This window comes from Salmo salar, chromosome ssa15 (assembly GCF_905237065.1).
Source record: "Salmo salar chromosome ssa15, Ssal_v3.1, whole genome shotgun sequence".
Taxonomy (NCBI): Eukaryota; Metazoa; Chordata; class Actinopteri; order Salmoniformes; family Salmonidae; genus Salmo; species Salmo salar.
In genome coordinates this window covers 1,885,000-1,912,032 of record NC_059456.1, presented here as the reverse complement: position 1 = coordinate 1,912,032, position 27,033 = coordinate 1,885,000, and the positions used below count along the sequence as shown (strand labels likewise).

Genomic DNA, 27,033 nt, shown 5'->3' with positions numbered 1-27,033 from the left:
AATACTACTTGAGTAAAATTAATTGCTAAAATATACCCAAGTATCAAACGTAAAAGTATTAATAATTTCAAATTCCTTATATTAAGAAAACCAGAAGGCACAATTTTTTTTTTTAAATTTACAGATAGCCAAGGGCACACTCCCAACAAACCATTTACAAAGGAAACATATGTATTTAGTGAGTCTGCCAGATCAGAGGCAGTAGGGATGACCAGGGATGTTCTCTTGATAAGTTCCTGTCCTGTTAAGCATTCAAAACAACTATTTTTGTGTATCAGGGAAAATATATGGAGCATTATTTTCTTTAGGAATGTAGTCAAGTAAAAATTATAGTTGTCAAAAATCTAAATAGTAAAGTATAATACAGATACCCCCCCAAAACGACTTACAGTTGAAGTCAGAAGTTTACATACACTTAAGTTGGAGTCATTAAAACTCGTTTTTCAACCACTCCACACATTTCTTGTTAACAAACTATAGTTTTGACAAGTCGGTTAGGACATCTACTTTGTGCATGACACAAGTAATTTTTCCAACAATTGTTTACAGACAGATTATTTCACTTAGAATTCACTGTATCACAATTCCAGTGGGTCAGAAGTTTACATACACTAAGTTGACTGTGCCAGCTTGGAAAATTCCAGAAAATGATGTCATGGCTTTAGAAGCTTCTGATAGGCAAATTGACATAATTTGAGTCAATTGAAGGTGTACCTGTGGATGTATTTCAAGGCCTACCTTCAAACTCAGTGCCTCTTCACTTGATGTCATGGGAAAATCAAAAGAAATCAGCTAAGACCTCAGAAAAAGATTGTACTTTTTGGAAAAATGTCCTCTGGTCTGATGAAACAAAAAAATAATTGTTTGGGCATAATGACCATCATTATGTTTGGAGGAAAAAGGGGGAGGCTTGCAAGCTGAAGAACACCATCCCAACCGTGAAGCACGGGGGTGGCAGCATCATGTTGTGGGGGTGCTTTGCTGCAGGAGGGACTGGTGCACTTCAAAAATTAGATGGCATCATGAGGATGGAAAAGTATGTGGATATATTGAATCAACATCTCAAGACATCAGTCAGGAAGATAAATCTTGGTCGCAAATGGGTCTTCCAAATGGACAAGGACCTGAAGCATACTTCCAAAGTTGTGGCAAAATGGCTTAAGGACAACAAAGTCAAGGTATTGGAGTGGCCATCACAAAGCCCTGACCTCAATCCTATAGAAAATTTGTGGGCAGAACTGAAAAAGTGTGTGCGAGCAAGGAGGCCTACAAACCTGACTCAGTTACAGCAGCTCTGTCAGGAGAAATGGGCCAAAATTCACCCAACTCATTGTGGGAAGCTTGTGGAAGGCTACCCAAAACATTTGACCCAAGTTAAACAATTTAAAGGCAATGCTACCAAATACTAATTGAGTGTATGTAAACTTCTGACCCACTGGGAATGTGATGAAAGAAATAAAAGCTGAAATAAACCATTCTCTGTGCTATTATTCTGACATTTCACATTCTTAAAATAAAGTGGTGATCCTAACTGACCTAAGACAGGACATTTTTACTAGGATTAAATGTCAGGAATTGTGAAAAACTGAGTTTAAATGTATTAAACTCAGGCGTATGTAAACTTCTGACTTCAACTGTAAATCGTACTTTAAAGTACTTTTACTTAAGTACTTTATACCAATGATAAATGGAATCCAATTGTTTCCCCATGACTTAGTACAGAAATGACATGGATTTAGAGAGCTTCTTCTATAAGAAGAATGGGGTAAAATTGAACTGGCATCCAGAATAGCATGGATAGATTAAACAGACTAGGGATTTTCTATGTGAAGTCTAGTTGAAGACAATAGAACCCGTTCAAAACAACTGGGGCAGCCGGCCAGTGCTGTATACAATTCCCCCCCCATTTAAAGATGCTTTTTGCAGGCATTGTTTGTAATCCCCCTCTGATGTCACGCCCGGTGGCTAGGAAGGAAGGGCTGAGGCAGCGCGCGCACAGCACAGCACACACAGACCAACCGACAGCTGACGAGCCCAGCCGGGTAGCGCGAGAGGGAGAGGTGGGGAACGAAACGACAGACGGTGGAAATTGCATGGAAGACTCACCGCAATCGAGTAGTAACACCGATATTGAAACACCTGAGGTGAGATGAATTGTCTTTGATTTGCGTTGATTGCTTTTGAACGCACCGCTCCGCGTGCATGCTATATTTATGGTGTTATGAACAAGGAGACACTTTTTTTTGTTCTTACTGTTCGTTTTGCAGAACGAACAGTAAGCAGAGATAGACTCTAATCGAATGCCACTTGAGGAGGGGCCACGACGACCTAGTCCGTGATCCTGCTGCTGAGTTTGTCAGGGCCAGCAGGAGATTATGCTGTTCCAGATAAGAAATAGAAGAAGAGTTCGTTACAATGTATCAATGTAGCGGAAGGAAAACATGACATGAAATAACATGAAACGTTCTACGCGGGGGATAGAATATATTCTAGAATCTGTTCTGGGCCCGGTTCAGAACGCATTGATCAGATTCGATCATTTTACAACAATAGAAAATAGTACATAGAATAAAATCGAACAATTGATTTACGGATGAGATTATGTTCTAACTTTCAGGAGATGAGACATAGTGAAGTTATTGTGGAGATGATGCTTTGAGTTGCGCACCAAGTGCATTCGTTGTGATTCTATTCTCTGTTTATCAATACAGATAATAACAGTGTCTGCATGACAGTTTGGCTATACCACGTTGGCTTTGCTGCAGGTGCCATGGGATATGCTACATCCCGTAACTTGATGGCAAAAACGACTTGTTTTTTTTTCCCAGGGCAGCCCCTCCTAAACCTCCCCATATCAGTCCTATTGATGTGGCGGGGCTCTGGTCTACTCTGGGCTGATCCATCCTGTTTGCAGACACGCAGCTTGGCTTCTGAAACAAGTGAGCATTCATTACGATGAGTTTGTCCCTGGGATAATTGTTGTTGCCGCAGCTGCCTCCACGGGGACCGGGGCTCGGTCGGTGTTTTTGCTCAGTAGTGCGCTACCGTCTGTGAGCTGATGAATGGCGGCACCGACCCGGAATACGCAAGCGCCGTACGTGCTCCATATTTTGCCTTCCTGACAAATATTCGTCCCAATTGTCCCCTCGGCTTGTAGATTTCGGAGCAGGTGGCAAGGGGGAAAAAACAAGCGACCTTATTATTAAGGTTGAAATATTTTACGTCAATGTTTTGGGTTTTCGGAGTTGTCTTTTGGGGTTTTCCCAACTCAATAGCTCTCCGTTTGTGTGTTTCGTCCAGCACATCTAGCTGCGGCACACCTCTGACATCCGACCGATGTTGCTGCGATTCATGCAGCAGAGAAGCTGTACCCAGCCTGTATCATACAGTAATGTCTATATGGGTATCGATTGATTGGCGAATGGACGGTCGTGCTTTATAATCCTGCGCAAGATCTTGGCAATGGCAAATATCAATATAATAAAGAACAGACTAAACCATTGAATACTAGTTTTATTGTAGGCAAAAATCTGTCTGCGTTTGTAAATTGATGCTCATATCGCAGCGTGATATGGGCTATAGGAGAGGATTGTGTCAAAACAGGTTTGATGTGATGACAGTAGCCTAGTCAAACCCATCCAAAGGAATATAGAGATGTATGCTGTGTGTCACGTGCCATTCATGTTATGTTTTCCTGCTGTTTGTTACTGTACATAAGGTTTATGCCACAGATACTGCAGTGTTGCTAAATAAATCTTACTCCCCTCCAATTAATCCTGTAGTCTTGAGATGAGCTGGCATGTGTTTGTTTAGGCTGTTGGCATTAAAACATAGCTTGTGATGTGCAGTCCGGGACAGGGAGGCTATATGACCACTAATACTAATGCTGTAATAGGATTTAACATGTTGGGCCAGTAAGCTGTGTAATTGTTTAATAGAATGTTTTACAAAGGTTTGATCACCATGGAAATGGTCATAAACAGGCAGGGCAGATATTGAATTGAAATGGGGTTTAGTCCAGTGGTCATAAAACCTGGTCCTAGAGAGCTAGCTGCAGGGGGTGCAGGCTTTTGTTCCAGACCAGCACCGACTGACATTCCTGATTCAGTAATCAAGGTCTTGGTGATTCGTTGAATCAGGTGTGTTAGTGCTGTACTGGAATACAAGCCTCTGCTACACACCCTGTCATTTATATTTGATGATGTCAAAGTGGGGGAAATCAAGAGATGTGTGATGGTCGTTGACTGTTACGTTTTACTCTGTGTGCATTGGATTTCTGAAAGCTTTCTTTGTGTGTGTGTTAGGTGTCTCTCCTCTCCTCTTCTCCCCCAACCCTGATTGCCTTGGCCTGCCTCTCAACATGTCAGCCATTGATTGCTTGTCCCCTCGTCCCTCCATCCCTGCACATTGGAAACCTACAGCTACAGACTGCTGCTGCTTTTTTTAAAATGAGACCCGTTGTCCCTGTTTCAGAATGAGATGTTATTGGTTGAACAGCAGGCAGAATGAGATGTGACTGGTTGGACAGCAGACGTAGCTATACATGGCAGCCTTCCTGCTGCGGTGGAGGTTGTCAAGAGGAATAGCGCTACTGGAGCTGAGGGAGGGGAGAGAATGAGGGAGAGAGGGAGGGAGGGTAAAGAATGAGGGTGGGAGGGAGGGGAGAGAATGAGGGAGGGAGGAGAGAGGGGGAGGGAGGGAGGAGAGAGAATGAGGGAGGGAGGGAGGGAGGGAGGAGAGAATGAGGTAGGGAGGGAGGGAGGAGAGAGAATGAGGTAGGGAGGGAGGGAGGAGAGAGAGGGAGGGAGGGAGGGGAGAGAATGAGGGAGGGAGGAGAGAATGAGGGAGGAGAGAGAATGAGGGAGGGGGGAGGGAGGAGAGAGAGGGAGGGAGGGAGGGAGGGAGGAGAGAGAATGAGGGAGAGAGGGAGGAGGGAGAATGAGGGAGGGAGGGAGGAGAGATAGGGAGGGAGGGAGGGAGGGAGGGGAGAGAATGAGGGAGGGAAGAGGGAGGGAGGGAGGAGAATGAGGGAGGGGGGAAAGAATGAGGGAAGGGAGATGGGGAGGAGAATGAGGGAGGGAGGAGAGAGAATGAGGGAGGGAGCTGAGAAAATGAGGGAGGGAGGGAAGGAGGAGAGAGAATGAGGGAGGGAGGGAGGGAGGGGAGAGAATGAGGGAGTGAGGAAGGAGAAAGAGGGAGGGAGGGGAGAGGGGGAGGGAGGGAGGGGAGAGAATGAGGGACGGGGGGAGGGAGGAGAGAGAGGGAGGGAGGGAGGGGAGAGAATGAGGGAGGGAGGGAGGGAGGGAGGAGAGAGAATGAGGGAGGGAGGAGAGAGAATGAGGGTGGGAGGGGAGAGAATGAGGGAGGGAGGAGAGAGAATGAGGGAGGGACGAGAGAAAATGAGGGAGGGAGGGAGGAGAGAGGGAGGAGGAGGAGAGAGAATGAGGGAGGGAGGGCAGAGAATGAGGGAGGGTGGGAAGAGAATGAGGGAGATAGGGAAGAGAATGAGGGAGGGAGGGAGGGAAGGGAATGAGGGAGGGGAGGGAGGGAGGGAGGAGAGAGAATGAGGGAGGGAGGCAGGGATGGAGGAGAGAGAATGAGGGAGGGAGGAGAGAGAGAGAATGAGGGAGGGAGGAGAGAGAATGAAGGAGGGAGGGAGGAAGAGAATGAGGGTGTGAGGGAGGAGAGAGAATGAGGGAGGGAGGAGAGTGAATGAGGGAGGGAGGGAGGAGAGAGAATGAGGGAGGGAAGGGAGTTAGTGAGGTGAGAGAATGGGGGAGGAAGGGAGGGTAGAGAGAGAATGAGGGAGGAAGGAGAGAGAATGAGGGAGGGAGGGGGGGAGGGAGGAAAGAGAGAGAATGAGGGAGGAGAGAGAATGAGGGAGGAAGGAGGGAGGGAGGAGAGAGAATAAGGGAGGGAGGGATGAGAGAATGAGGGAGTGAGGGCGGAGAGAGAATGAGGGAGGGAGGGAGGGCGGAGAGAGAATGAGGGAGGGAGGAGAGAGAATGAGGGAGGGTTGGGAGTTAGGGAGGTGAGAGAATGGGGGAGGGAGGGAGGGAGGAGAGAGAATGAGGGAGGGAGTTGAGAAAATGAGGGAGGGCGGGAGGAGAGAGGATGAGGTAGGGAGGGAGGGGAAAGAATGAGGGAGGGAGGAGAGAATGAGGGAGGGAGGGAGGGAGGAGAGAGAATGAGGGAGGGAGGAAGGGAGGAGAGAGAATGAGGGAGGGAGGGCAGAGAATGAGGGAGGGTGGGAAGAGAATGAGGGAGGTAGGGAAGAGAATGAGGGAGGGAGGGAAGGGAATGAGGGAGGGGAGGGAGGGAGGGAGGAGAGAGAATGAGGGAGGGAGGCAGGGATGGAGGAGAGAGAATGAGGGAGGGAGGAGAGAGAGAGAATGAGGGAGGGAGGAGAGAGAATGAAGGAGGGAGGGAGGAAGAGAATGAGGGTGTGAGGGAGGAGAGAATGAGGGAGGGAGGAGAGTGAATGAGGGAGGGAGGGAGGAGAGAGAATGAGGGAGGGAAGGGAGTTAGTGAGGTGAGAGAATGGGGAGGAAGGGAGGGTAGAGAGAGAATGAGGGAGGAAGGAGAGAGAATGAGGGAGGGAGGGGGGGAGGGAGGAAAGAGAGAGAATGAGGGAGGAGAGAGAATGAGGGAGGAAGGAGGGAGGGAGGAGAGAGAATAAGGGAGGGAGGGATGAGAGAATGAGGGAGTGAGGGCGGAGAGAGAATGAGGGAGGGAGGGAGGGCGGAGAGAGAATGAGGGAGGGAGGAGAGAGAATGAGGGAGGGTTGGGAGTTAGGGAGGTGAGAGAATGGGGGAGGGAGGGAGGGAGGAGAGAGAATGAGGGAGGGAGTTGAGAAAATGAGGGAGGGCGGGAGGAGAGAGAATGAGGTAGGGAGGGAGGGGAAAGAATGAGGGAGGGAGGAGAGAATGAGGGAGGGAGGGAGGGAGGAGAGAGAATGAGGGAGGGAGGAAGGGAGGAGAGAGAATGAGGGAGGGAGGGCAGAGAATGAGGGAGGGTGGGAAGAGAATGAGGGAGGTAGGGAAGAGAATGAGGGAGGGAGGGAAGGGAATGAGGGAGGGGAGGGAGGGAGGGAGGAGAGAGAATGAGGGAGGGAGGCAGGGATGGAGGAGAGAGAATGAGGGAGGGACGAGAGAGAGAGAATGAGGGAGGGAGGAGAGAGAATGAAGGAGGGAGGGAGGAAGAGAATGAGGGTGTGAGGGAGGAGAGAAATGAGGGAGGGAGGAGAGTGAATGAGGGAGGGAGGGAGGAGAGAGAATGAGGGAGGGAAGGGAGTTAGTGAGGTGAGAGAATGGGGGAGGAAGGGAGGGTAGAGAGAGAATGAGGGAGGAAGGAGAGAGAATGAGGGAGGGAGGGGGGAGGGAGGAAAGAGAGAGAATGAGGGAGGAGAGAGAATGAGGGAGGAAGGAGGGAGGGAGGAGAGAGAATAAGGGAGGGAGGGATGAGAGAATGAGGGAGTGAGGGCGGAGAGAGAATGAGGGAGGGAGGGAGGGCGGAGAGAGAATGAGGGAGGGAGGAGAGAGAATGAGGGAGGGTTGGGAGTTAGGGAGGTGAGAGAATGGGGGAGGGAGGGAGGGAGGGAGAGAGAATGAGGGAGGGAGTTGAGAAAATGAGGGAGGGCGGGAGGAGAGAGAATGAGGTAGGGAGGGAGGGGAAAGAATGAGGGAGGGAGGAGAGAATGAGGGAGGGAGGGAGGGAGGAGAGAGAATGAGGTAGGGAGGGAGGAGAGAGAATGAGGTAGGGAGGGAGGAGAGAGGGGAGGGAGGGAGGGAGGAGAGAAAATGAGGGAGGGAGGAGAGAGATTGAGGGAGGGAGGGAGGGAAATATGCCATTATCAGTAAAATGTCACAATACGGTGCAAAGCGTTGGATTTGGCTGCTGGGGGACAAGGATACCCCTAGCTCCGCTAAAACCATTGACAACTATGTGCCGTTTTCAAGAGATTGTTAAATAGATTTTGTAACTATTTGGTTTTAATATCATCACCTCTTGAATAGCATAGTCAGAACTACACATTTCTGATTATTCCACATTTAGCTCTATTGGAGTTGTATCGCAAGAAACTGCATGCTTTTCATGTTCAGTAACCATCAGTTGATCATGTAATTTCAGATACGTGAGGGTAGCCTAAACATTTGGCATGTAGCTGGCTAAGCAAAACAACAAGTGTCAGTTAGCTTGCTTCATCAGAGATTAGGCTTTTGGAAAGAGCTTGACATCAGCAGGTACTTGTCCTGGTAAAGTTGTCAGTCAGACTGTTGTCATGACCACTGTAGATGACAAGCAAATCAACCACTATTTGGATAGATCCATCTAGTTTATCCCCTGAAAGTTAGCTTCGTAACTAGCCATGTTGACGTGATCTGTTGTTAGCTTGTTAACTAGCCATATTGACATGCTCTGTTATTAGCTAGCTAGCCAATTTGAAATGGTCCATCAATTAATGCAGCCTAGCTATCATGTCTGTCAGCAGCAATCGTGATTAAACACTCTTAAAAACAATGTTGATAAGGGGATAATGTTAGCTAACTTCGCTAACTTCGCTTAGCAAGCTACGTTGGTTGGAGAAAAAAGTTCATTAGTTCTACTTACCCCTATGTTTAACCAACTGTATAGTTTCTACTGGTAGCTTCCAACGTAAACATATCAGCTAAACTGTGTACCGGTGATGTGCCGAAAATCTCCCCCCTGCCAGAATTCTCACCCCCCTTCGTGTTCTTCATTTCTGCGACTTGCTTGCTAGTTGAGATTTCTGCCATACCCTCAGTTTAGCCTATATTTCACTGGTCTTAGTAGCAGAAAGCATTTTTGTCTGCAGTTTTCGTTTTGTTTCAAGTGTATGTGGCGGTTCTAGCTTGTATGGCGCCCTGGGCGAACCCCCGCTTCAGCGCCCTGGGCGAACCCCCGCTTCAGCGCTCGTGCCCACCCCTGCCCGCACCCGGGGACGCCCTGTGCCGCCCCCGGCAAGATGCCGCCCAGGGTGGCTGTCCATGTTGCCCTTACCTAAGGGAGGGATGGGTGAGGGGTAGGGAGGGATGGGTGATGGGGTAGAGAGAGGTATGGGTGAGGGGGTAGGGAGGGATGGGTGAGGGGTAGAGAGGGGTATGGGTGAGGGGTAGAGAGGGATGAGTGAGGGGGTAGAGAGAGGTATGGGTGAGGGGGTAGAGAGGGATGAGTGAGGGGGTAGAGAGAGGTATGGGTGAGGGGGTAGAGAGGGATGAGTGAGGGGTAGAGAGAGGTATGGGTGAGGGGGTAGGGAGGGATGGGTGAGGGGGTAGAGAGAGGTATGGGTGAGGGGGTAGGGAGGGATGGGTGAGGGGGTAGAGAGAGGTATGGGTGAGGGTTAGGGAGGGATGGGTGAGGGGGTAGAGAGGGGTATGGGTGAGGGGGTAGAGAGGGATGAGTGAGGGGGTAGAGAGAGATATGGGTGAGGGGGTAGAGAGAGGTATGGGTGAGGGGGTAGAGAGGGGTATGGGTGAGGGGGTAGAGAGGGGTATGGGTGAGGGGGAGAGAGTGGTATGGGTGAGGGGGTAGAGAGAGGTATGGGTGAGGGGGTAGAGAGAGGTATGGGTGAGGGGTAGAGAGAGGTATGGGTGAGGGGTAGAGAGGGGTATGGGTGAGGGGGTAGAGAGGGGTATGGGTGAGGGGGTAGAGAGGGGTATGGGTGAGGGGGTAGAGAGGGATGAGTGAGTGGGTAGAGAGAGGTATGGGTGAGGGGGTAGAGAGAGGTATGGGTGAGGGGGTAGGGAGGGATGGGTGAGGGGGTAGAGAGAGGTATGGGTGAGGGGGTAGGGAGGGATGGGTGAGGGGGTAGAGAGGGGTATGAGTGAGGGGGTTAAGAGAGGTATGGGTGAGGGGGTAGAGAGAGGTATGGGTGAGGGGTAGAGAGGATGGGTGAGGGGTAGAGAGAGGTATGGGTGAGGGGGTAGAGAGAGGTATGGGTGAGGGGGTAGAGAGGGGTATGGGTGAGGGGGTAGAGAGGGATGAGTGAGGGGGTAGAGAGGGATGGGTGAGGGGGTAGAGAGAGGTATGGGTGAGGGGTAGGGAGGGATGGGTGAGGGGGTAGAGAGAGGTATAGGTGAGGGGGTAGAGAGGGATGAGTGAGGGGGTAGAGAGAGGTATGGGTGAGGGGGTAGAGAGGGGTATGGGTGAGGGGTAGAGAGAGGTATGGGTGAGGGGGTAGAGAGGGGTATGGGTGAGGGGGTAGAGAGGGGTATGGGTGAGGGGGTAGAGAGAGGTATAGGTGAGGGGGTAGAGAGAGGTATGGGTGAGGGGTAGAGAGGGGTATGAGTGAGGGGGGAGAGAGGGGTATGAGTGAGGGGGTGAGAGGGGTATGGGTGAGGGGTAGAGAGAGGTATGGGTGAGGGGGTAGAGGGATGGGTGAGGGGGTAGAGAGAGGTATGGGTGAGGGGGTAGAGAGGGGTATGGGTGAGGGGGTAGAGAGAGGTATGGGTGAGGGGGTAGAGAGGGGTATGGGTGAGGGGGTAGAGAGAGGTATGGGTGAGGGGGTAGAGAGAGGTATGGTGAGGGGGTAGAGAGGGGTATGGGTGAGGGGGTAGAGAGGGGTATGGGTGAGGGGGTAGAGAGAGGTATAGGTGAGGGGGTAGAGAGAGGTATGGGTGAGGGGGTAGAGAGGGGTATGAGTGAGGGGGTAGAGAGGGGTATGAGTGAGGGGGTAGAGAGGGGTATGGGTGAGGGGTAGAGAGAGGTATGGGTGAGGGGGTAGAGGGATGGGTGAGGGGGTAGAGGGAGGTATGGGTGAGGGGGTAGAGGGAGGTATGGGTGAGGGGGTAGAGAGAGGTATGGGTGAGGGGTAGAGAGAGGTATGGGTGAGGGGGTAGAGAGGGGTATGGGTGAGGGGTAGAGAGGGATGAGTGAGGGGTAGAGAGGTATGGGTGAGGGGTAGAGAGAGGTATGGGTGAGGGGGTAGGGAGGGATGGGTTAGGGGGTAGAGAGAGGTATGGGTGAGGGGGTAGAGAGGGATGGGTGAGGGGGTAGAGAGAGGTATAGGTGAGGGGTAGAGAGGGATGAGTGAGGGGGTAGAGAGGGGTATGGGTGAGGGGGTAGAGAGGGGTATGGGTGAGGGGGTAGAGAGGGGTATGGGTGAGGGGTAGAGAGGGGTATGGGTGAGGGGGTAGAGAGGGGTATGGGTGAGGTGAGGGCGAGGGGGTGTGAGACACGTCACACAGAGAGGAGTTCTGGAGTGAACACTCTCCTCCCCCTCCTACCTTCTCTCCTACCCCCTTCTACCTCCCCTCTCCCTCTCCTCCCCCCTCCTGCTTCCTTCCTCTCTCCCTCTCCTCCCCCTCCCACCACCCCACCTCCCCTCTCCTACCCCCCCACCTCCTCTCCGCCCCTCCTCCCTCCTCCTCCCCCTCCTACCCCTCCTACCACCTTGCCTTGCCTCCAAGATGGAAATCAGAGTTGTGAAATGGTTTCCAGGACTCTTCTTCTCTCCAAGGACAGACAGAGTGTGTGTTAAGCACTCTGCAACGATCCTTTTTCAGAGACGAAAATGTCTGTGTTATTGACCTGCATGTTGAGCAATATAACATTTGTTGGCTAGTATCTATACCACTCTCCACACACACACACACACACACACACACACACACACACACACACACACACACACACACACACACACACACACACACACACACACACACTACACAAACCCTTCTAGATCTAGCGGGTAAGTAATTGTCATCCGTTTCTCTCAGCTAGTCTCTTTCTTCTCTAGGGATGGATTGTGTTGAGTCAGTGCTCTTCATTGAGCTGCGTGCTGGCAGCCAGCAGAGTACCGGTGTAATGGAGATAGTACACGAAGCTATAGCTTAGTGCATCAACTAACCTTGACAGATTCAGTACAGGCCTGCGTAACCAGAATCAGCCCAGTACAGTTTGACTGGGCTCAGTAGTGTGAAAAGATGTGAATTGCAATGTTACAGCTCGTATATGCACTGAGCGGACAAAACATTAAGAAGACCTTCCTAATATTGCGTTGCACTCCCCCCTTTTGCCCTCAGAACAGCCTCAATATTGTCTGAGCATGGACTCTGCAAGGTGTTGAAAGCGTTCCACAAGGATGCTGGCCCATGTTGACTCCAATGCTTCCCACAGTGTCCTTTGGGTGGTGGACCATTCTTGATACACACGGGAAACTGTTGAGCGTGAAAAACCCAGCAGTGTTGCAGTTCTTGACACAAACAGGTGCGCCTGGCATCTACTACCATACCCTGTTCAAAGGCACTTAAATCTTTTATTTCTTGCCCATTCACCCTATGTCTCAAGTTTTGAATGACCGTGCAATTGGCATGATGACTGCAGGAATGTTCATCAGAGCTGTTGCCAGATAATTTAATGTTAATTTCAAATCAAATCAAATTTATTTATATAGCCCTTCTTACATCAGCTGATATCTCAAAGTGCTGTACAGAAACCCAGCCTAAAACCCCAGACAGCAAGCAATGCAGGTGTAGAAGCACGGTGGCTAGGAAAAACTCCCTAGAAAGGCCAAAACCTGGGAAGAAACCTAGAGAGGAACCAGGCTCTGAGGGGGTGGCCAGTCCTCTTCTGGCTGTGCCGGGTGGAGATTATAACAGAACATGGCCAAGATGTTCAAATGTTCATAAATCACCAGCGTGGTCAAATAATAATAATCACAGTGGTTGTCGAGGGTGCAGCAGGTCAGCACATCAGGAGTAAATGTCAGTTGGCTTTTCATAGCCGATCATTGAGAGTATCTCTACCATAAGCCGCCTCCAACATCCAACCAGCCTCACAACTGCAGACCATGTGTATGGCGTAGTGTGGGCGAGCGGTTTGCTGATGTCAACGTTGTGAACAGACTGCCCCATGGTGGCGGTGAGGTTATGGTATTGGCAGGCATAAGCTACAGACAACGAACACAATTGTATTTTATCGATGGCAATTTGAACGCACAGAGGTATCGTGACGAAATCCTGAGGCCCATTCTCCTGCCATTCATCCACCGCCATCACCTCCTGTTTCAGCATGATAATGCACGGCCTCATGTCAAAAGGATCTGTACACAATTCCTGGAATCTGAAAATGGCCCAGTTCCATGGCCTGCATACTCACCAGACATGTCACCTATTGAGCATGTTTGGAATGCTCTGGATCAATGTGTACGATAGTATTCCAGTTACCGCCAATATCCAGGAACTTCACACAGCCATTGAAGAGGAGTGGGACAACATTCCACAGGCTACAATCAACAGCTTGATCAACTCTATGTGAAGATGTGTCGCACTGCATGAGGCAAGTAATAGTCACACCTGATTTCTTTACATGAACTGTAACTCAGTAAAAGCTTTGAAATTGTTGCATGTTGCATTTATATTTTTTGTTCAGTATAGTATTTACAGTTGGAAGTCAGAAGTTTACATACACTTAGGTTGGAGTCATTAAAACGTGTTTTTCAACCACTCCACAAATGTCTTGTTAACAAACTATAGCTTTGCCAAGTCGGTTAGGACTAGCACAAGTACTTTTTCCAACAATTGTTTACAGACAGATTATTTCACTTATAATTCACTGTATCACAATTCCAGTGGGTCAGAAGTTTACATACACTAAGTTGACTGTGCCTTTAAACAGCTTGGAAAATTCCAGAAAATTATGTAATGGATTTAGAAGCTTCTGATAGGCTAATCGACATTATTTGAGTCAATTAGAGGCGTACCTGTGGATGTATTTCAAGGCCTACCTTCAAACTCAGTGCCTCTTTGGGAAAATCAAAAATCAGCCAAGACCTCAGAAAAAAATTGTAGACTTCCACAAGTCTGGTTCATCCTTGGGAGTATTTTCCAAACGCCCGAAGGTACCACGTTCATCTGTACAAACGATAGTAGGCAAGTATAAACACCATGGGATCACGCAGCCGTCATACCGCTCAGGAAGGAGACACGTTCTGTCTCCTAGAGATGCTTTGGTGCAAAAAGTGCAAATCAATCCCAGAACAACAGCAAAGGACCTTGTGGAGATGCTGGAGGAAACGGGTACAAAAGTATCTATATCCACAGTAAAACGAGTCCTATATCGACATAACCTGAAAGGCCGCTCAGCAAGGAAGAAGCCACTGCTCCAAAACCGCCATAAAAAAGCCAGACTGTTTTGCTGCAGATGGCATCATGAGATGGCATCATGAGGTAGGAAAATGATGTGGATATATTGAAGCAACATCTCAAGACATCAGTCAAGAAGTTAAAGCTTGGTCTCAAATGGGTCTTCCAAATGGACAATGACCCCAAGCATACTTCCAAAGTTGTGGCAAAATGGCTTAAGGACAACAAAGTCAAGGTATTGGAGTGGCCATCACAAAGCCCTGACCTCAATCCTATAGAAAATTAGTGGGCAGAACTAAAAAAGCGTGTGTGAGCAAGGAGGCCTACAAACCTGACTCAGTTACACCAGCTCTTGTGGAAGTCTACCCAAAACTTTGACCCAACAATTTAAAGGCAATGCTACCAAATACTAATTGAGTGTATGTAAACTTCTCACCCACTGGGAATGTGATGAAAGAAATTAAAGCTGAAATAAATCATTCTCTCTGCTATTATTCTGACATTTCACATTCTTAAAATAAAGTGGTGATCCTAACTGACCTAAGACAGGGAATCTTTACTAGAATTAAATGTCCGGAATTGTGAAAAACTGAGTTTAAATGTATTTGGCTAAGGTGTATGTAAACTTCCTACTTCAACTGTGAGTACCCCTGTCTTAGTGAGATGCCCAGATAAGCATGTTAATTGACACAGTAATTCAATTAATTATCAATGTGGGGTCCAACCAACCATCTCACTTGCATTTGATCCATGAGACGGTGACACACACACACACACACACACACACACACACACACACACACACACACACACACACCAGCAACACAGCTTCTAGATCCATTTGAAGTTCTGTGGACTACTAAATTAATAATGACATATTTTTTTTTTCGGGTCTGAAAATTAAATTGTCCAATGTCGGAGGAGGCATTTTTAATTAGTAATTTTTCACCATAATGCCTGGTCGTCTGCCTCTCTTGTAATGCTTGGGATTTTAATTACTGTCAGTGTCTCGTCTCCTCTCAGCTGACAAAGTATGGAATTGTTTCTAGCAGTCGTTTACTCACCATCAACGTCTGCTCTGGCTTCCCACACTCCTCTCTGCTACCCACACTCCTCTCTGCTACCCACACTACTCTCTAGCAAGTGAACATAAATAACTCCTTTTTAATTTACGCTTCAGTGGCGTGAGGATGTTTTGGAGTTTACAGTCAGAGATAGTCTGTTACAATTATGAAAATGACATGCATGTTTATCACAATACCGTATGCTGTGTTTGTTTCCATGAATAAACAGGTTGATGCACAACTAGACATGATTTTGTACTTCAGTCATTTATGAAACATAAAACAAAGAAAAAAGATAATACCACAGCTATTCATGAAAATAAGCATAATTGAGAAAGAATTGTAATCAAACGGTCCATTTCCAGTCATCCTATTTATTCTCCCTGACTCTATTGGCCATTTCCAGAGTTTCCACTTCACTGCGTTAGTAATATTATGTTGGGAAGAAGCTGCTAGGCCTATATTAATGTTTAAGCAGGGTGTATCGAGCTGCCATCCTTGCTTCCCTCTCTGCCTGCCTGCTTGCTTCCCTCCCTGCCTGACTCTCTCCATCCCTGCCTCCCTCTCTGCCTGCCTGCTTCTCTCCCTGCCTGCCTCTCTCCATCCCTGCCTCCCTCTCTGCCTGCCTGCTTCTCTCCCTGCCTGCCTCTCTCCATCCCTGCCTCCCTCTCTGCCTCTCTCCATCCCTGCCTCCCTCTCTGCCTGCCTGCTTCTCTCCCTGCCTGCCTCTCTCCATCCCTGCCTCCCTCTCTGCCTCTCTCCATCCCTGCCTCCCTCTCTGCCTGCCTGCTTCTCTCCCTTCCTGCCTCTCTCCATCCCTGCCTCCCTCTCTGCCTGCCTGCTTCTCTCCCTTCCTGCCTCTCTCCATCCCTGTCTCCCTCTCTGCCTGCCACCCTCCATCCCTGCCTCCCTCCATCCCTGTCTCCCTCCCTGCCTGCCTCCCTCCATCCCTGTCTCCCTCCCTGCATCCCTGCCTCCCTCTCTGCCTGCCTGTTTCCGACCCTGTCTCCCTCCCTGCCTCTCTCCATCCCTGCCTCCCGCTGTCCCTCCCCATCTCCCTCCCTCCCTGTGCTTTCCCTCTTTCCCTCCCCCCTATCTCCCTGCCTCCCCCCTATCTCCCTGCCTCCCTCCCCCTATCTCCCTGCCTCCCTCCCTCCGCTCTCCCTGTCTCCCTCCCTTCCTGCGCTCTCCCTCCACCGCCTCCCTCCCGCCCTTCCTGCGCTCTCCCTGCCTTCCTCCCCGTCTCCCTCCTTCCTTGCACTCTCCCTCTCTCCCTCCCCCGTGTCTCCCTCCCTGCCTCCCTCCATCCCTGTCTCCCTCCCTCCCTGCACTCTTCCTGCTCCCTCCCTCCACCCCTTGCTCCCTGCCTGCCTCCCTCCCTCCACTCTCCCTGCCTCCCTCCCTACCCCCCTGTCTCCCTGCCTCCACTCTCACTGCCTCCCTCCCTACCCCCTCTCCCTGCCTCCCTCCCTACCCCCCTGTCTCCCTGCCTCCACTCTCCCTGCCTCCCTCCCTACCCCCCTGTCTCCCTACCTCCACTCTCCCTGCCTCCACTCTCCCTGCCTCCCTCCCTACCCCCCTGTCTCCCTACCTCCACTCTCACTGCCTCCCACCACCCCTGTCTCCCTGCCTGGTGGATGAGTTGATATGAGGCTGGGGAGGAAAATAATAGTTCAGTATACCATACAGAGTCTGTCTGTACTGTAGCCCAATTGTATTTGGTGGTCTTTGCTGGGCCTTAGGGGGCTCTGCCTCTGTTTTATTATAGTCGTATAGTCTCTCTGCTGGTCTGAGGCTGCTAACATCTGTCTGGGGAAGAACCGACTTGCCTGGGGTCCTCTCTCTCTGTCTCTTTGTGTCTCTCTGTGTGTCTCTCTCTCTCTGCCTGTCTGTGTCTCTCTCTCTCTGTCTCCGCGTCTCTCTCTCTCTGTGTCTCTCTCTCTCTGTCTCTGTGTCTCTCTGTCTCTGTGTCTCTCTCTCTCTCTGTCTCTGTCTCTCTCTCTCTCTGTCTCTCTGTCTCGCTGTTCTTCGTCACCCCAGTTCTCTCTGTGGACACATTTAATCTTCCTCTCAGTGCTGCTCATTGTTGTGGCTGTCTCTTTATTTACATTAAAAACTCTGAGAATTTGGTTGTAAAATTCTACAGTAAATGCCCTCCTCTGCTCCGGTGGTGTGTGTTTGGGGTGCAGGGGAGAGACGGGACACAGAGGCCTAGAAATGTCATCTGTACCAGCAGCTAGTAAAGGCTCTGTGCCTCTTCCACTGTTTTCATCTGTTGTGCTGAGAAAGAGCTGTGTGTGATTTCTATTTGTTTTGTGATGAGCTGTCAGGCGAAAGGACAGTAGGGGAGGTAGTGTACTGTATGGGTCAGATGTCTGGTTAGTGTGATTGGTGTAGAAGATTGAGCTGAGAACACAGCATGCCTGTGTCCCAAATGGCACCCTGTTCCCTTTATACTGCACTATTTGTAAGCAGGGTCCATAGGGATGGTAGTGTGTCATTTGAAGCACTCCGTGTAGTGTTTATTGTTTTCTTCCCCCAATCTCGTTCACATCACATTCCAGCCAGGGTGAAAGTGTGGCTAACGCGTTGTTGTTGAGGGTAGAATCATGATGCAGTTTAACACTGGTGTTTTTCTACTGTCACTATTCACAATGCAGGCGATTTAAAGTGTGTTTTTCCATTGATTCAATTGACGTCACACAGACATGAGATTTGAGGGTAAATGTTTGTCTATTCTTCATTCTTAGATGAATAGGACCGTGTGTCTCAGAGGCAGATTCTCTTTGTCACTCTTTCTTTTATTTCTTTTATTTTATTTCTCCCTCGCTTCCTACCTCCCAGTCTCTGCTACTGAGCTGTCTCTTCCTACCTCCCAGTCTCTGCTACTGAGCTGTCACTTCCTACCTCCCAGTCTCTTCCTACCTCCCACTCTCTGCTACTGAGCTGTCTCTTCCTGCCTCCCAGTCTCTGCTACTGAGCTGTCACTTCCTACCTCCCAGTCTCTTCCTACCTCCCACTCTCTGCTACTGAGCTGTCTCTTCCTGCCTCCCACTCTCTGCTACTGAGCTGTCTCTTCCTGCCTCCCACTCTCTGCTACTGAGCTGTCTCTTCCTGCCTCCCAGTCTCTGCTACTGAGCTGTCTCTTCCTACCTCCCAGTCTCTGCTACTGAGCTGTCTCTTCCTGCCTCCCAGTCTCTGCTACTGAGCTGTCTCTTCCTGCCTACCAGTCTCTTCCTACCTCCCACTCTCTGCTACTGAGCTGTCTCTTCCTGCCTCCCACTCTCTGCTACTGAGCTGTCTCTTCCTGCCTCCCACTCTCTGCTACTGAGCTGTCTCTTCCTACCTCCCAGTCTCTGCTACTGAGCTGTCTCTTCCTACCTCCCAGTCTCTGCTACTGAGCTGTCTCTTCCTACCTCCCAGTCTCTTCCTACCTCCCAGTCTCTTCCTACCTCCCAGTCTCTTCCTACCTCCCAGTCTCTGCTACTGAGCTGTCTCTTCCTGCCTCCCAGTCTCTGCTACTGAGCTGTCTCTTCCTACCTACCAGTCTCTTCCTACCTCCCAGTCTCTGCTACTGAGCTGTCTCTTCCTACCTCCCACTCTCTGCTACTGAGCTGTCTCTTCCTACCTCCCAGTCTCTGCTACTGAGCTGTCTCTTCCTACCTCCCAGTCTCTTCCTACCTCCCAGTCTCTGCTACTGAGCTGTCTCTTCCTACCTCCCACTCTCTGCTACTGAGCTGTCTCTTCCTGCCTCCCAGTCTCTGCTACTGAGCTGTCTCTTCCTACCTCCCAGTCTCTTCCTACCTCCCAGTCTCTTCCTACCTCCCAGTCTCTTCCTACCTCCCAGTCTCTTCCTACCTCCCAGTCTCTTCCTACCTCCCAGTCCCTTCCTACCTCCCACTCTCTGCTACTGAGCAGTCTCTTCCTACCTCCCAGTCTCTGCTACTGAGCTGTCTCTTCCTACCTCCCAGTCTCTTCCTACCTCCCAGTCTCTTCCTACCTCCCAGTCTCTTCCTACCTCCCAGTCTCTTCCTACCTCCCAGTCTCTTCCTACCTCCCAGTCTCTGCTACTGAGCTGTCTCTTCCTACCTCCCAGTCTCTGCTACTGAGCTGTCTCTTCCTACCTCCCAGTCTCTGCTACTGAGCTGTCAGAATGTGGGAGAACCACTCGGGAGCAATGAGACATCCTCACCAGTACGCACGGACAGTCAGTCGTTAATTATATTTTTAGCCACAATATTTGTTGTTAATTACCCACCTTTTAAATCTCAGCAGTCATTAGGTGATATATCATCCACTTAAGAGGAAGCTCATTACCATATAGACTCCAGAACCTGATTAGTACTTTATCAGTGTGGTGTTTTATAAAGCTACTCCTGTGTGTGTGTGTGTGTGTGTGTGTGTGTGTGTGTGTGTGTGTGTGTGTGTGTGTGTGTGTGTGTGTGTGTGTGTGTGTGTGTGTGTGTGTGTGTGTGTGTGTGTGTGTGTGTGTCTGTGTCTGTGTCTGTGTCTGTGTGGCACTGTGTTTTCCAAGGACATGAAAGTGTGTATTGTGCAGAGAGGGGCCTGTGGGTAGAGAGGTGAGAGGAGGTTGTGACTTTGAAGAAATTTTAATTGGTTCCTCTAGCCACCTGACGCTCCTTATCTCAACTGTGTTCTCTGGCCACACCAGTGTACACACAGGAATTACACACACCCAGTACTGCCCTTGACTGGATGTAGGAGAGGCAATGACCACAGAGGGAGTAGCTATGACCTACATGGTAATATATCACTATTTGGGGCCGTTCTAGAGCTACACTCATCAGTCTGGAAACTAGACTGGAGTTAGAGTGAGACTATAGACTGGAGTTACAGAGTGAGACTATAGACTGGAGTTACAGAGTGAGACTATAGACTGGAGTTACAGAGTGAGACTATAGACTGGAGTTACAGAGTGAGACTATAGACCGGAGTTACAGAGTGAGACTATAGACCGGAGTTACAGAGTGAGACTATAGACTGGAGTTACAGAGTGAGACTATAGACCGGAGTTACAGAGTGAGACTATAGACCGGAGTTACAGAGTGAGACTATAGACCGGAGTTACAGAGTGAGACTATAGACCGGAGTTACAGAGTGAGACTATAGACCGGAGTTACAGAGTGAGACTATAGACCGGAGTTACAGAGTGAGACTATAGACCGGAGTTACAGAGTGAGACTATAGACCCGAGTTACAGAGTGAGACTATAGACCGGAGTTAGAGTGAGACTATAGACCGGAGTTACAGAGTGAGACTATAGACCCGAGTTACAGAGTGAGACTATAGACCCGAGTTACAGAGTGAGACTATAGACCCGAGTTACAGAGTGAGACTATAGACCCGAGTTACAGAGTGAGACTATAGACCCGAGTTACAGAGTGAGGCTATAGACCGGAGTTACAGAATGAGGCTATAGACCGGAGTTACAGAGTGAGACTATAGACCGGAGTTACAGAGTGAGACTATAGACCCGAGTTACAGAGTGAGACTATAGACCCGAGTTACAGAGTGAGACTATAGACCCGAGTTACAGAGTGAGACTATAGACCCGAGTTACAGAGTGAGACTATAGACCCGAGTTACAGAGTGAGACTATAGACCCGAGTTACAGAGTGAGACTATAGACCCGAGTTACAGAGTGAGACTATAGACCCGAGTTACAGAGTGAGACTATAGACCCGAGTTACAGAGTGAGACTATAGACCCGAGTTACAGAGTGAGACTATAGACCCGAGTTACAGAGTGAGACTATAGACCCGAGTTACAGAGTGAGACTATAGACCCGAGTTACAGAGTGAGACTATAGACCCGAGTTACAGAGTGAGACTATAGACCCGAGTTACAGAGTGAGACTATAGACCCGAGTTACAGAGTGAGACTATAGACCCGAGTTACAGAGTGAGACTATAGACCCGAGTTACAGAGTGAGACTATAGACCCGAGTTACAGAGTGAGACTATAGACCCGAGTTACAGAGTGAGACTATAGACCCGAGTTACAGAGTGAGACTATCGACCCGAGTTACAGAGTGAGACTATAGACCCGAGCTACAGAGTGAGACTATAGACCCGAGTTACAGAGTGAGACTATAGACCCGAGTTACAGAGTGAGACTATAGACCCGAGTTACAGAGTGAGACTATAGACCCGAGTTACAGAGTGAGACTATAGACCCGAGTTACAGAGTGAGACTATAGACCGGAGTTACAGAGTGAGACTATAGACCGGAGTTACAGAGTGAGACTATAGACCCGAGTTACAGAGTGAGACTATAGACCGGAGTTACAGAGTGAGACTATAGACCGGAGTTACAGAGTGAGACTATAGACCGGAGTTACAGAGTGAGACTATAGACCGGAGTTACAGAGTGAGACTATAGACCGGAGTTACAGAGTGAGACTATAGACCGGAGTTACAGAGTGAGACTATAGACCGGAGTTACAGAGTGAGACTATAGACCGGAGTTACAGAGTGAGACTATAGACCGGAGTTACAGAGTGAGACTATAGACCGGAGTTACAGAGTGAGACTATAGACCGGAGTTACAGAGTGAGACTATAGACCGGAGTTACAGAGTGAGACTATAGACCGGAGTTACAGAGTGAGACTATAGACCGGAGTTACAGAGTGAGACTATAGACCGGAGTTACAGAGTGAGACTATAGACGAGTTACAGAGTGAGACTATAGACCGGAGTTACAGAGTGAGACTATAGACCGGAGTTACAGAGTGAGACTATAGACCGGAGTTACAGAGTGAGACTATAGACCGGAGTTACAGAGTGAGACTATAGACCGGAGTTACAGAGTGAGACTATAGACGAGTTACAGTGAGACTATAGACTGGAGTTACAGAGTGAGACTATAGACTGGAGTTATGTATTCTCAGTTGGATCAAAATCCCTCTCAACATATAGGTTATATTGACGAGACGTTCAGCCGAGGTAAGGGGTTGTAGTGAGGACGTGAAGCTACGTCTTCACAGTACATCCCACAGGCCTAGGGTTCTATGGCATGGTGATATCGACATCATTAGGTAGACAGAAATCATATGGATGGATGGCGAGAGGGATGGAGGAAGAGCGGGATGGAGGAAGAGCGGGATGAATGGATGGAGAGAGGGATGAATGGAGGGAGAGAGGGATGAATGGAGGGAGAGAGGGATGAATGGATGGAGAGAGGGATGAATGGATGGAGAGAGGGATGAATGGATGGACTGAAGAAGGGAGAGAGGAGGGATGGATGGAGAGAGAGAAGGAGGCAGACGGATGAATCAAATCAAATCAAATTTATTTTTATATAGCCCTTCGTACATCAGCTGATATTCTCAAAGTGCTGTACAGAAACCCAGCCTAAAACCCCAAACAGCAAGCAAAGCATGTGAAAGAAGCACGGTGGCTAGGAAAAACTCCCTAGGAAAAACTCCCTAGAAAGGCCAAAAACCTAGGAAGAAACCTAGAGAGGAACCAGGCTATGAGGGGTGGCCAGTCCTCTTCTGGCTGTGCAGGGTGGATATTATAACAGAACATGGTCAAAATGTTAAAATGTTAAAATGTTCATAAATGACCAGCATGGTCAAATAATAATAATCATAGTAGTTGTCGAGGGTGCAACAAGCACGTCCGGTGAACAGGTCAGGGTTCCATAGCCGCAGGCAGAACAGTTGAAACTGGAGCAGCAGCACGGCCAGGTGGACTGGGGACAGCAAGGAGTCATCATACCAGGTAGTCCTGAGGCATGGTCCTAGAGCTCAGGTCCTCCGAGAGAAAGACAGAAAGAGAGAAAGAGAGAATTAGAGAGAGCATATTTAAATACACACAGGACACCGGATAAGACAAGAGAAATACTCCAGATGTAACAGACTGACCCTAGCCCCCCGACACATAAACTACTGCAGCATAAATACTGGAGGCTGAGACAGGAGGGATCAGAAGACACTGTGGCCCCATCCGATGATACCCCCGGACAGGGCCAAACAGGCAGGATATAACCCCACCCACTTTGCCAAAGCACAGCCCCCACACCACTAGAGGGATGTCTCCAACCACCAACTTACCGTCCTAAGACAAGGCCGGAATGAATGGATGGAGACAGGGATGGAGGGAGAGAGGGATGAATGGATGGAGAGAGGGATGGATGGAGAGAGAGGATGGAGAGAGGGATGAATGGATGGAGAGAGGGATGGAGGGAGAGAGGGATGGATGGATGGAGAGAGGGATGGAGGGAGAGAGGGATGAATGGATGGAGAGAGGGATGGATGGATGGAGAGGGGGATGGAGGGAGAGAGGGATGGATGTAGGGAGGGAGAGAGGGATGCAGTAGTGTACCAGAGGGATGTAGTAGTGTACCAGAGGGATGCAGTAGTGTACCAGAGGGATGCAGTAGTGTACCAGAGGGATGCAGTAGTGTACCAGAGGGATGCAGTAGTGTACCAGAGGGATGCAGTAGTGTACCAGATGTCTCTGAGCTCCTGGTTCGTTATTTCCTTTTGGAAGATTCTGTGAATACATTATCATGGCTTCATTATGAATCACACATGTGTCCTAAATGGCTCCCTATGCCCTATATAGTGCAAAAGTAGTGCACTATATAGGAAATAGCGTGCCAATTGTGACGTAGACACAGTCTATGGCAGTGTTGTCACTAATGCTATTACAGTGAAAAAGGGAATATTTAATACACGCTAAACCTTAGTGTTAGCTACTGCATAGTAATGTGATCATTCAGCTGGTAGTCCTCTATGTGAAGATCAGATCATTATCTGCCTGTCTGGATATTTGTGTGAAATTGTTCATTGGAATTCGGGGAGGAGTTTTGGATCAACAAACCTTGGATCTGTATGGCTGTGAGTCACATGTGGGGAGGAGTTTTGGATCTGTATGGCTGTGAGTCACATGTGGGGAGGAGTTTTGGATCTGTATGGAGTTACACGCACACGTGTGTGTGTGTGTGTGTGTGTGTGTGTGTGTGTGTGTGTGTGTGTGTGTGTGTGTGTGTGTGTGTGTGTGTGTGTGTGTGTGTGTGTGTGTGTGTGTGTGTGATCATGGACATTAATAATCCATTGACTATTCATGTTATTCAGGTCTTTATGCCTGCAGAGGAAGTTAAACTGACGGAATATTAATACAGTGAGTTTTATCTGGAACGTCCTGTTCAAATGAGGCTAATAACAGTCCACAGCTCAACCTCCTTTCCTTCTTGCAGTTTCTCTCTCTCTCTCTCTGTCTGTCTCGTTTCTCTCTCTGTCTCTCTCTGTCTGTCTGTCTCTGTTTCTCTCTCTGTCTCTCTCTCTCTCTCTCTCTCTCTCTCTCTCTCTCTCTGTCTCTCTCTCTCTCTCTCTCTCTCTCTGTCTCTCTCTCTCTCTGTCTCTCTCTCTCTCTGTCTCTCTCTCTGTCGCTCTCTCTCTCTCTCTGTCTCTCTCTCTCTCTGTCTGTCTCTGTTTCTCTCTCTGTCTGTCTCTCTCTGTCTTCTCTGTTTCTCTCTGTCTCTCTCTCTCTCTCTGTTTCTCTCTCTGTTTCTCTCTCTCTCTCTGTCGCTCTCTCTCTCTGTCTCTCTCTCTCTCTTTCTCTCTCTGTCTCTCTCTCTCTGTCTCTCTCTCTCTCTCTCTCTCTCAAATTCAAATTCAAATTCAAGCTGCTTTATTGGCATGAAAAACATTGTGTCAATATTGCCAAAGCAACAATGTATACAATATACATTGTAATACAATTATAAACAATAACAAATAATAATATAAAATGGCAATCTAAATATGGAAAATGAAACTATAACTAACTTATTATAACTGTAATGGCCATCGTTGAAGAGAGAAGGGGACCAAGGCGCAGCGGGTTGCGTGCTCATCATTATTGAGCACATACACACTCCTCTTTGGGTAGCCATGTCTTTTTATGTCTGCCGGTTTCTATTCCCAATCGGTGGTCACTCAGCCTGTACTTGGTAAGGATCTGTCTCTGCTTCGTATCTCTGACAGAGTAGAGATAATCAGCCAATTCATCTCTGTTTAGGGTCAGATAGCAATGTAGTCGGCTTTGGGATTTTGTTTCGTTTTTCCAATGTTGTAAATATGAGTCTTTTGATTGGTTCATGATTTTGTTTATTGGAATTCTTTCATTTGAAGCAGTGCTGGGGTCAGCTTGGTTGGTGAGGTCCAACACCAGCTGACTGAGAGGGCTTGTTTCTGGGCTCAGCTCTTGGGTTTGAAGTGCTTTAAATTGCAGACTTGAATTTGGACTTGAATTTAGATGTAGCCAAAATTTTTATGATCTTTTCTGTATTTTCATTACTACTGGAAAGTGGCCCAATTCTGCCCTACATGCATTAGTTGGTGTATTTCTCTGGACTTGTAGGATTTTCCGACAGAATTCTGCATGTAGGGCTTCAAATGGATGTTTGTCCCACATTTTAAAGTCCAGTTTATTGAGTGGCCCCCAAACCTCACTTCCGTAAAGAGCTATTGGTAGGATTACACTGTCAAATATTTTGGTCCAAATTCTAATTGGGATGTTGATTTTGAATAATGTCATTTTTATTGCATACAATGCTCTGCGGGCTTTTTCTTTGAGTTCATTCACTGCCATATTAAAGTTTCCTGATGCAGATATGGTCAGACCAAGGTAGGTGTAATTTTTAGTGTGTTCAATGATGGTGTTGTTCAGGGTGAATTTGTGTTTCTGACATAATTTTTTTGGGGGGGAAAGTCATGATTTTCGTTTTTTGGAAATTTACTGCCAGGGCCCAATTATGGCAATATTGCTCTAGAATATGAATGTTCTGCTGAAGACCTTCTTTGGTTGGTGATAGAAGTACCAAGTACCATCAGCATATAGCAGGTATTTCACCTCTGTGTCAAATAGTGTGAGTCCTGAGGCTGGAGAATGGTCCAACATGTCTGCTAATTCATTGATATAAATGTTGAAAAGATTTGGACTCAAACTGCAGCCTTGTCTCACACCTCGACATTGTGAAAATAATTATGTTCTTTGGTTTTTGATTTTTATTGCACACTTGTTTTCTGTGTACATACATTTTATTAAGTCATACACCTTACCACCAAGCCCACTTTGGAGAATTTTGTAGAATAGCCCTTCATGCCAAATAGAATCAAATGCTTTTTTAAAGTCAATAAAGCAAGCAAAGATTTTGCCCTCTTTTTTTTTGGTGGACGTGTTTATTAACTAGTGTGTGTAGTGCGATGGTTGGGGAGAAAGCCAATTTGACATTTACTTATTACATTTTTTTCTTGAAGAAAGGTTTGAATTCTTGAATTCAAAATGCTACAGAAAACCTTTCCCAAGTTACTGTTTACGCAAATTCCCCTGTAATTATTGGGGTCTGATTTGTCTCCACTTTTGTGGATAGGGGAGATGAGCCCCTGGTTCCAGACCTCAGGGAAGCAGCCAGAAGTTAAAACCATGTTGAACAATTTAAGCACAGCATTTTGCAACTCAGGTGTGCTGTTTTTCAGCATTTCATTTCTGATGTTGTCTAGACCCCAAGCCTTCTTTGATTTAATAGATTTGAGCTTTTCATTTAGTTCTTGTTGGGTTATTGGGTAATCTAATGGATTTTGGTTGTTTTTAATGACTGATTCAAGGATGTTCGATTTTTCTTTAATTTCTAATTGGTTCTGTTGTAAGTCTTTTTGTGAGATGCTTTTGTATAGATTATCAAAATAAGTTTTCCAAATTCCCTCATCTTGTATGGCTAATTCTTGTGGCTTTGTTGTGCTTAAATTGTTCCACATGTCCCAGAACTGATTTTGGTCAATTGCGTTTTCAATTTCATCAAGTGTCTTCTTGGTATAATTCAATTTCTTGCATTTCAGTGATTGTTTATA

General features: G+C 48.2%; 1 protein-coding gene across 2 annotated transcripts in view; it reads left to right on the top strand.

Annotated features, from left to right (window-relative positions):
• The first annotated feature begins 1,746 nt into the window (after positions 1-1,746).
• Positions 1,747-27,033, top strand: part of LOC123727174 (mediator of RNA polymerase II transcription subunit 15) — an 84,740-nt gene continuing 59,453 nt past the window's right edge. For both annotated transcript variants that reach the window (XM_045695333.1, XM_045695332.1), the window contains exon 1: positions 1,747-2,144. The gene's annotated coding sequence lies outside the window, so the exon portion shown is untranslated. The remainder of the gene's footprint in view (positions 2,145-27,033) is intronic.